Raw genomic sequence first — 8,815 nt, 5'->3', positions numbered from 1 at the left:
CTCACAAGGGACAGATGCCTTCAACAGACAGAATGAGGTGGTGCTTCAGCCGCGAGGTCAGGATCAAGTCCGATGGGGCGTTCGGGTGAGGGTGTAGGTAATACAGCTGCGATATCAACAGCCTTCTGGAGTCATGGTTCATGGTAAGCAGTGTGTTTCCTGGGGGGGCGCATAACGGCAGAGACAGGATTGTTTAATGAGAGGAGAGACTGCGAGGGCTAGAGAGAGGGCGCACACTGGGAGGAGATTGTGCTGGTCAGCCATCCCTCAGTGGCTGAGGGCTTTCCAAGGCTGCAGTGGTTCTGCACCAGGAAGCAAATGGTTGAGGGTATGACCGACCTTGAAAGCCGGCTGCCTCCTGTGGAAGAAACGGACGTGTCTAACAGCCTTGCTCAATCCCTGGTCCGGAGAGGAGGGCCCGACCCCATGGCTCCCCTTACTCCCAATGTACCAGTCACACATGACAGTGTTTTTCCAGAGCCTCCCCAGCAGTCTGTGGAAGGTCACAGCCCAAATCTCTGGCTAGCAAGCGACTCCCCTCCTGGTTTCAAAGCCCCCTCACAACTGCACCTTCATTTCTCAGCCTGGATGCCACCTCAGACTAAACTCTCTTTTGCAGCCTTAATCTCTCCAGAGAATGCCATCTTTTCCCTGACTCGGGCAGTGCAGACTCTCCCTGGAGCAGCGGTGCCTGCCCCCCGCTCTCCCCAGACTGTGCCCCAGCCCCGGGCCCCCCGCCCTGCCTGCCCATGCTCTGAGGGGTACCCTGAGGACAGACATGAAGGTTGGCCAGAAGGGGCTGAACCAACAGAGAGACAGGGTGCTGGCTAGGTGCCCCCATTCCCACAGCTGCTTGGCAAGTGTGTATACACGCACACACACACACACACACACACATGCAGAGCCCTGCCCAGTGGCTACACTTTTTCGGAGGGGGCTGATGGATGCGGGGGAGGGATCTGTTGTTTTGCTGTGGACCTGGCCCTTGGGGGTGAGGCACGACCATCCTTCTCACTCTCCTGCTCCCGCCCTGTCACTCTCAGTGATCATCACTGGAAAGGCACTATGTCCCCAATTAGTGTCTGGTCTCCTTCCCCTCAGGTGACAATCTCCCATCCCTGGCTGACTCTGAGTCTCTTAGCTGCTGTGTTTCTGCTGGAGGGGGTTGCTCGGAAGAATGGGGTCCTGTTCCCCCCACCAGGGTCTTTTCTGCATGGCTAAAGAGCCAGCGTTTGCTGGGCAGGAAGGCACATGGGTAAATTCATATACTGCGCTCCTCCTCAGGCTTCTGTTCCCAAGACAGTTTATTTAAACAAGGGTTCCTGCATGGAGTACAGTTCTCTAAGAACAAAATTGTGTTTCCAGTTTACCGAAGAACCAGAATAAAAGACATCTTGATGAGCTGCGGCCTTGGGAGGAGAAGGGTCCATAGAAACATCGGTGTGCATTTCCTAATGCTTCTTTTGGCCTGGTGGCATTAGTTGGCTTATGACTTTTGGTTGGGACATATACGCAATGCCAAACATCTATTCCAAAACTAAACAATTCAAACACTCGCCTTCTAGGCCAATGGTTTTCAAACCTGATTTGAAAATCATTGGAGCCTCATTGTTACAAAATCTATGCCAGGAGCCCAATGGTTGAAGTTTGGGTGGGAAGCCCAGAGCCCTCCTCTCTGTGATCCCCCTCAGACCCCTTCTTGAAGGTCATCATTTCCTCTGAGGTACCTCCAAGGAAGCTCTGGCCTACTGGGAGCATGTTTGAAAACCTCTGTTGCTCTTGAAGATGAACTGGATTAAGTCTTGACACTGAATCGATCCAGGTTCAGATAAATTCCAGGTGACATAGTGATGGAAATGAAGATCTCAGAGGAGCTGAACATCTCTCAGCTCATCTGCTGTGCTCCCAGCTGGTGGACTGTAGGTTAGGATCTTCCCACACTGCTGTGTGCACCACGGAGCCAGCACAGACTTAGTTGATCACTTTTATCACCCAGTGTTATTTTTCCCTAGTAAGGTCCAGTCCTGAGATAGAACTATGGGAAGCATTCAAATCCTAGAGACTAAGTTCCCTTCAACTAAGTGTAGAGACTGTGCTGGTCTAAATAATTTGTTAATTCAATAGACATTTACGGAGTCCTTACTGTGAGCTGCCCACTGTCCAGGCACAGAGAATTCCACCGTGGGGGAAAGACGGACACAATCCCTGCTTCCATGACACTTGTAGTTGAGTGGGAACCAGGTAATCACCTTAAAGAATGTATAATTGCACATTCCTTTTGTGCTCTGAAGGAAAGGAACATGGTTCTAGGAGAGAAGATAGAAATCAGTGGTGGTGGTGGTGATGCCAGTGACAATGGCGGGGATTCAGGCATGATGGTTGTGAGGATGATGGTGGGCGGGAGGAGTTGTGAGGTTGCTAATGATGGTGGTGAATGACTGTGGTCATGATGTCAGTGAGGGCAATAGTGGCAATGTCAATGACGGTGGTGGTGGTGGTGGTGAAGATGATATCAACGGTGCTGTAGCCTTGGTGGCAGAGGTGACAATATCAGTTCTGGTGATGATGGTGGGGATGTTGATGATAACGGTGGTTGTTAGTGATGTTGTTGGTGTCAGTGGTGGGGGGGTTGGTGGTAGAGGTGTGATGTCACTGACGATGGTGGAGGTGGTGGTAGTGGTGATTCAATTCCAGCAGTGGTGGAGATGAAGATGTCAGTGGTGGTGACGGTAGTGCTGGCTTTCATTCAGTTAACAAAAACTGTCTACAATGGCCATCTCTGTATTGATATTGGTGATGGGGTTGGTGGTGACGGCAGTCATGGTGGAGATGAAAATAGGGATAACTTCATTCTGGAAAGACTAGTGTCTACACACTTCCAATGAGCAAGACCTAAACATAATATTTTTAAATGAGCCATAGTGGTCATGAGCATAGAGATAAAGTAAATGGAAGCGCCCAGGCCCTATCCAAGCTTTCCAAAACTTGGCCCTCAGCCTGATATGAAAGTTTAGATTGGCTATATCTATTCTATGATCTCATCCCATCTCTCCTCCTTTCACTCTTGTTCCAAGCCTCTTCCCTGGAGGTCATTCATTTCCCTTCTCTGGCTACCTTGAATGACCCCAAGACAACTCTCTGTTCCTGGAGCCAGGATAATGGCTCTCTATCCACCTACAGCTTCACAGAGGTGGCATGTATAAAGACCCAAGTTCTCTGGGCCCCAGAGTCTGTGTTTCTGACTCAGAGAGGGATAAAGGAAATGGGCTCTGCACCCACCCTCCAGCTGGCCAGCAGAGCCCAATGCTGGGCTGAAGCCCCTGACCTCTGTCCAGTGAGGGGGAAGGGCTACACCTACTGCAGGGGGAAGGACATAACTAGTGGGACATAGTGAAAGGGGCCTCCACTGCCCAGGACTCAGCCCCATTGCTGTGATCAGACTTGAGTTTGGAACACTGGCCTCTCAAGGGGACAAGAGAGGAAGAAAGAGAATGAGTAGGTATTGAAGGAAGAAAAAAGAGAAGTTCTAGAAAATTGGGGGAGGTAGTGAAATAGGAGGGAATGTGGGGTTTCTTTCTCAACTAACTAAAAGTCATCTTAGTGACCATCAACAGAGACATCACTGTTGGTTGAACACAGCAAAGTGACAAATGGTACTTGTGTGCTGATCCTCAAGGCTGATGCTTTTCACGGGTGTGCTTCCCAGGCCACTGCCCCATCCCAGCCACAACACACACACACACACACACACACACTCTACACACCCACACTGCAGCCTTGCGGGTATTACTGGTGGTTTTGTTTTTCAATCTGATTGACATGTAACTATGTCGGAACCGTCTTTTTTGTCTGCCTTTCAGAAAAAGGATGTTCAGGTCCATTTAGACCAAAGGAACGCTCTAGTCCTTCTCCCTTACTGCCCTTGCCACCCTCTCCTCCACAGGCACACATACACTCTTCAATCCATCCCCAAGTCCTGCCAATTCTACTCCTACATAGACCAGTTGCTCAGTTCTGTCACTGCTGGGGAGGGAATGTGGCTTGACCGTGACCTCTGACCCTTTTTCCTCTGGGTGGACTCCAGCCAGTGTCTGCAAGTCCAGAGCTCATTAGTGCTGGGGCCTGAGCTGCCGCCTTAGTGCCGCAGCCCATGGTCGGGAGGGGCTGCCCCAGCTCTGGTGCTCCTGTTCCTGTCACCACCAACCCCAATGGGAAGCCTCAGGCCTCAGAATGTGGAGCTGCAGCCCCCATCCCAAAGGGCAAGGCAGCAAGTCTTCCCTAATCCCACCCTCCCACTAACCCCTTAGGGGCCTGAAACCCCAGGGCGAGGGAACTGTGACAAGGGGGAATGGGCTGGAGCTCCAGGAGGTCAGGAAGGAGGGCACAATAATCATAGTTGCACTTGCTGAGCAATTCCTATGTCCCAGGCCCTGTGCTAAACATGTCACGGGCTTCCTCTCCCATAATCCTCAAATTCAGAAGACAGATGCCATCATCACCCTCATCATCACGGCAAAGTTAGAATGTGAACGCTGACAGCGAACACCAGAGCCCCCACTGTTGACACCCAAGCCTTGGTCCTGGGGCAGCTCCCCATGTTCATGTCTTCACCTGCCCACAGCCTTACTCAGGGTCTGCCTTCTCCCCCAGGGCGCACACCCGAGTCTCCTGTCTGGTCCTCCTCAAGGCAGACCCCCATCTCACAGGCCACCCTTCCCCTGGCAACCGAGGACCCACAGGTGGGCCAAGACGTTCCGGGGCTGCACTACCTGGGGGGACGTGCAGGCGCTCTGTCCCACTTCCCTTATCCTGCCCTGTGCAGGATATGCCTGTTATGATCCCAGAAAGTTTGGGGAAGGCCAAATTACAGCCATGTTTACTACAGCTTGTTTGAAACAACATTCAGGCTGCTCTGGACATTCCTTCTCCAAGATGGGGGCTGGGCTGGGGCTCTGGGGTTGCAAGGACATCAGTGCGCAGGGCTTGAGAGTAAGGAGCCAAGAGGGGCTGCCGGGCCTCTCTGCCAGGCGTGGAAATGGCGACAGTAAAGCCTGGGAGTGTGGAATGACCGGATGGGTGAGTCTGGGAGAGGAGGGGTGGAGGAGAGCTGCACAGGAGCAGCCCCCTCCCCTTCCTGGCCCCTGCAGACTCCTCTCTGGATCAGCCACAGGCAGGGAGATGCCACTGGGCAAGACCAAGGTGGAGAGACCGGGGAATTTCCAGCCACTGCCAAGTGCTATCCTGCCACGCGTGAGCCATCAGCCACGTGGCCCAGGGGGGAAGGATTTATTTCTGAGGCCTCCAGCAAAAGCACTAGCATCCAAATTGTCCTGCCAGATCCTGGGGCTAGGTGAGCCTTTAGTGAGGGAAAGATCAGCAGCAACTGGAAATGAGGGAGGTAGGTCTTGGGAGGCCGTGGGAGGCTGGGGGCAGGGTGGGAGGGTAGCGCCACAAGCAGTCGCTTTTAATCTTGGCTGCACATTAAAGTCACCAGGCAGCTTTTAATAATAACCCGTGCCCAGGGCCCACCGATGGGCTGGGTGGGTGCCAGGGCGCTGGCATTTTTAAAGAGCTCCTCAGGTGATTCCAATGTGCAGGCAGGAGGAGAACTGCCGCACTCAGAGCAGGCATTGGATGGAGTGGGCTTACTGGCTTAACGCCTTCCACACAGGATGGGGGAGGGACTTGCCCAAGGTCACAGTGAAGGGATTACAGCTGGGGGCGGGGGGGGGGGGTTGGGGGGGAGGGCGGGGGGACAGGAGTGGCTGTGCAGGGCACTATCCTGAACTGATACTAAGAACCAGAGCTTGTCTCTGCAGCCAACAACCCACACCCCCCCCAACCCCGCCCCACCAGTTCCACCCTGGACCACACCAAAGCCTCCAGCTGCCCCCTCCCCTCTGGCTCTTAAGTGGACCTCCCTACCTCCCCACCTCAGAGCCCTGCAGCTGACTGACTCTAGAATTAAGCATTCCAAGTTCTTTTCTGAACCGGCACATAAAAGAATAGGGAATTAATAAGTGCCCACGTCTCAAAGGCCGGACCCTCACCTGCAGTGATATGCAAATGACACCTAAACACCCACAGGGCCACGCTCAGAAGCTGGGAGCAAATGGAATGCAAATGTATTCAGTCATTATGCAAACAAGGGCAGCCCCTGATTAATGGCCTTGATCCCTCATCCAGACAGCAGCTGTCTCTTTAGGTACAGACATGGCTGACAGGGAGGGCTGAGTTGTCTCCTGTCAGAAGCATCCTGTGGAAGGGTCAAGAGGAGGGATTGTTCTGACACCCAGCTTGCTGAGGGTCTTCTCTGAGAAATCTGGGAGGGGGTGTCAGTCAGGCAGGAAGGTGTTCTTCTCTGCCAGGGCTCCTTGCCCAAGTCCCTGGTTCAATGTCAGGCACTGTCTCTGGGAGAGAGAGGGGTGGTGACAGGGATGGTGGAGGTGGCGGAGGTGATGGGAGAGATGATGGTGGAAGGGATAGGGCTGGAAATAGCTGAGAAGATGACAGAGGTGGAGGGGAGGGTGGAGTTCCTGGTAATGGTGGGGATGACAGAGGTGAAGATGGGCCTGGAGGAGATGGTGGCTATGGCGCTGGTGACGGTAAATATGATGGAGGTAATGGTAGTGGTGGCGGTGGTGACAGTAATGGTGGAGGCAATACAGGATGTGATGTTGTGGATGAAATGGAGATGCTAGAGGTAATGTTGATGATGGTCGTGGTGGAAAGGATGGCAACAAGGAGGTGAGGGTGGTGCAAGCCACGAGGAGGAAGAGAATAGTGATGACGGCGATGCTGGCAATGGCAGGTGGTGGTGGTGATAGTGAAGATGCTGGTGGAGGTGCAGGTAACAGAGGCAGTGGGAGAGGGGTGGGCGTGGTGAAAGTCACTGTAATGAGCAGCATGAGATGAGGGTGATGGAGAAGTGACACAGAAGGTGATGAGGGGGACTTGGGGAAGATGGGTTCTCAAAACTCTTAAGTTCAGTAGAGGAGGATGTTAGAGAACCTGTCAGACCAAAGGCAGGAGGAAGGAGGGAAGGACTCTGAAGAAGAGACACAAGATCTCCTGTGATCGGGAGAGAAGGGGCGAGGCCCACAAGCATGGATGTAGAGAAAGCTCAGAGACAACTCCTGACTTCTCTCTGCTCAGCAAAGATTCAGCTACACCACCCAGTCCCACTCAGTGAGGGTGGCAGGCCTGAGGTCTGCAAGTGACCAGTGGGGTGACCTGTGGTTGGAGAAAGCACCCCTCCCCCACAGCTGGGCCTCAGTTTCCCCCTCTGTGAAATGGGAGGAAGTATGAAAACCAAGTGAATGGGTGAGTTTGTTCTCTCCTTCCACAGGGACACTGTGGCTGACCACAGAGGCACGTGAAGCGGAATGAAGCGGCCTTGTTGAGGGGTGGGGAAGGAGGGGGGGTGGGGAAGGAGGGGGGTGGGGAAGGAGGGGGGGTGGGGAAGGAGGGGGGGTGGGGAAGGAGGGGGTTGGGGAAGGACAGCACATGTAGCTGGGGCTTGGGAGATTGACAAGTTCTTCTTAGGAGAACTCAGAAACGGCCTGGTGTCACTCCTACCCCAGGGCCCAGGTCCTCTCTACTTCTCCATCACCCTCACCTCATCTTGGTCACTGCAAAGACGGTCACCAGAGCTGTCTGCTCTATTTCCTTCCTGGGAGTCCACACCCTAAGCAGGCTGCAGAGTGAACTGGTTTAGTCCATGAGCTCTGGAGTCAGACTCCAGGTAACAGTTGTGTGGCCCTGGACAATATACATAACCTCTTTGAGCCTCTGTTTTCTCATCTATAAATTAGGAATAAAAAGACCTACCTTACAGATTGAAACATGAATGACTATAAATGTGTTTAGCCCAGCAAACGTCAACTCAGAGAACTGATAGCTGTTGGGCAGACACTGCAGGAGTCAGGTGCACCGTGATCATTTATTCTTTAACCCAAGAAGCAGTAGCCATAAGAGAGAAGGCCTCTCCAGGACCCGTGTCTTCCTACAGCCCCAAGGTACAACCTCTAGAATGAGCTACCTCCTCCTTCCTGTGGAACCTGCACCTGCACGTTAGTCCTGCAGAGGGCGCACATCCTCCACGAGCCCGGACTCCCCTGGAAGGCCAGGCTGCCCCAGGGAAGAGGCACCCTGCCTGACCAGAGTCACTCTGCAGTCCCTGTGCTCTGGCTGGGGTGGAGTGGTGGCAGGGGAGGAAGCCTAGCCCCCTGGGCCAGAGCTGTTTTGGGGGGCTGGAAGGGGGCGGCGGAAGGAATCTGTTGTTGTTCTTGGTTCTCAGAGGTCCTAAGCCTTCCCCTCTGGCTGCAGATTTGCCAGGAACTGGCAATTAGCTTGGGACGGAAGAGCCATCGGGGTCCCCCTGGAAGCATCCCTTGACAGCTCCAGAGCCCCGCGGGTGGATGCAGTAAGCACCATGCCCTCCTCCACGCCCCCTCTTTTGGCTGGGAATCCCCCCACACACTGTGGTTCAGCGTGATTTGCTGTGAGTGGCGATAATCATCCTAATGGCCCAGATGACGGCCCGTGTTTATGCAGGGTGGCCTGAGGAGAGCGGGATCTGGATGAGTCACCTCTTGGAATGGTGATGAGGGCTGCCTGGAGAGGATCTGTCTGTCAGCCTCCTCCCCAGGCCCACAGGTCTTCATCTGCGCACACCACGTGCTCAGACACCCAGGACTCTGCCATTCCCACCAGCAGAAGCTCTGCTCTGAGATGCACCCAGCACAGGGAGCAGCTGCACCAGCCATGCTCCCCTGCCGCAGGGCAGCGTCGGGGCCAGCACTCGGCACCTGCC

At 54.0% G+C, this 8,815-nt stretch overlaps 1 long non-coding RNA gene across 1 annotated transcript in view; it reads right to left on the bottom strand.

Annotated features, from left to right (window-relative positions):
• LOC130707645 (uncharacterized) overlaps positions 1 to 8,815 on the bottom strand; it is a 64,526-nt gene that overhangs the window by 39,374 nt on the left and 16,337 nt on the right. The window contains exon 2 of the long non-coding RNA XR_009007640.1: positions 6 to 159. This is a non-coding gene — a long non-coding RNA (uncharacterized LOC130707645). The remainder of the gene's footprint in view (positions 1 to 5; positions 160 to 8,815) is intronic.

This window comes from Balaenoptera acutorostrata, chromosome 3 (assembly GCF_949987535.1).
Source record: "Balaenoptera acutorostrata chromosome 3, mBalAcu1.1, whole genome shotgun sequence".
Lineage (NCBI taxonomy): Eukaryota > Metazoa > Chordata > Mammalia > Artiodactyla > Balaenopteridae > Balaenoptera > Balaenoptera acutorostrata.
This window is presented reverse-complemented; position numbering and strand designations above follow the sequence as displayed.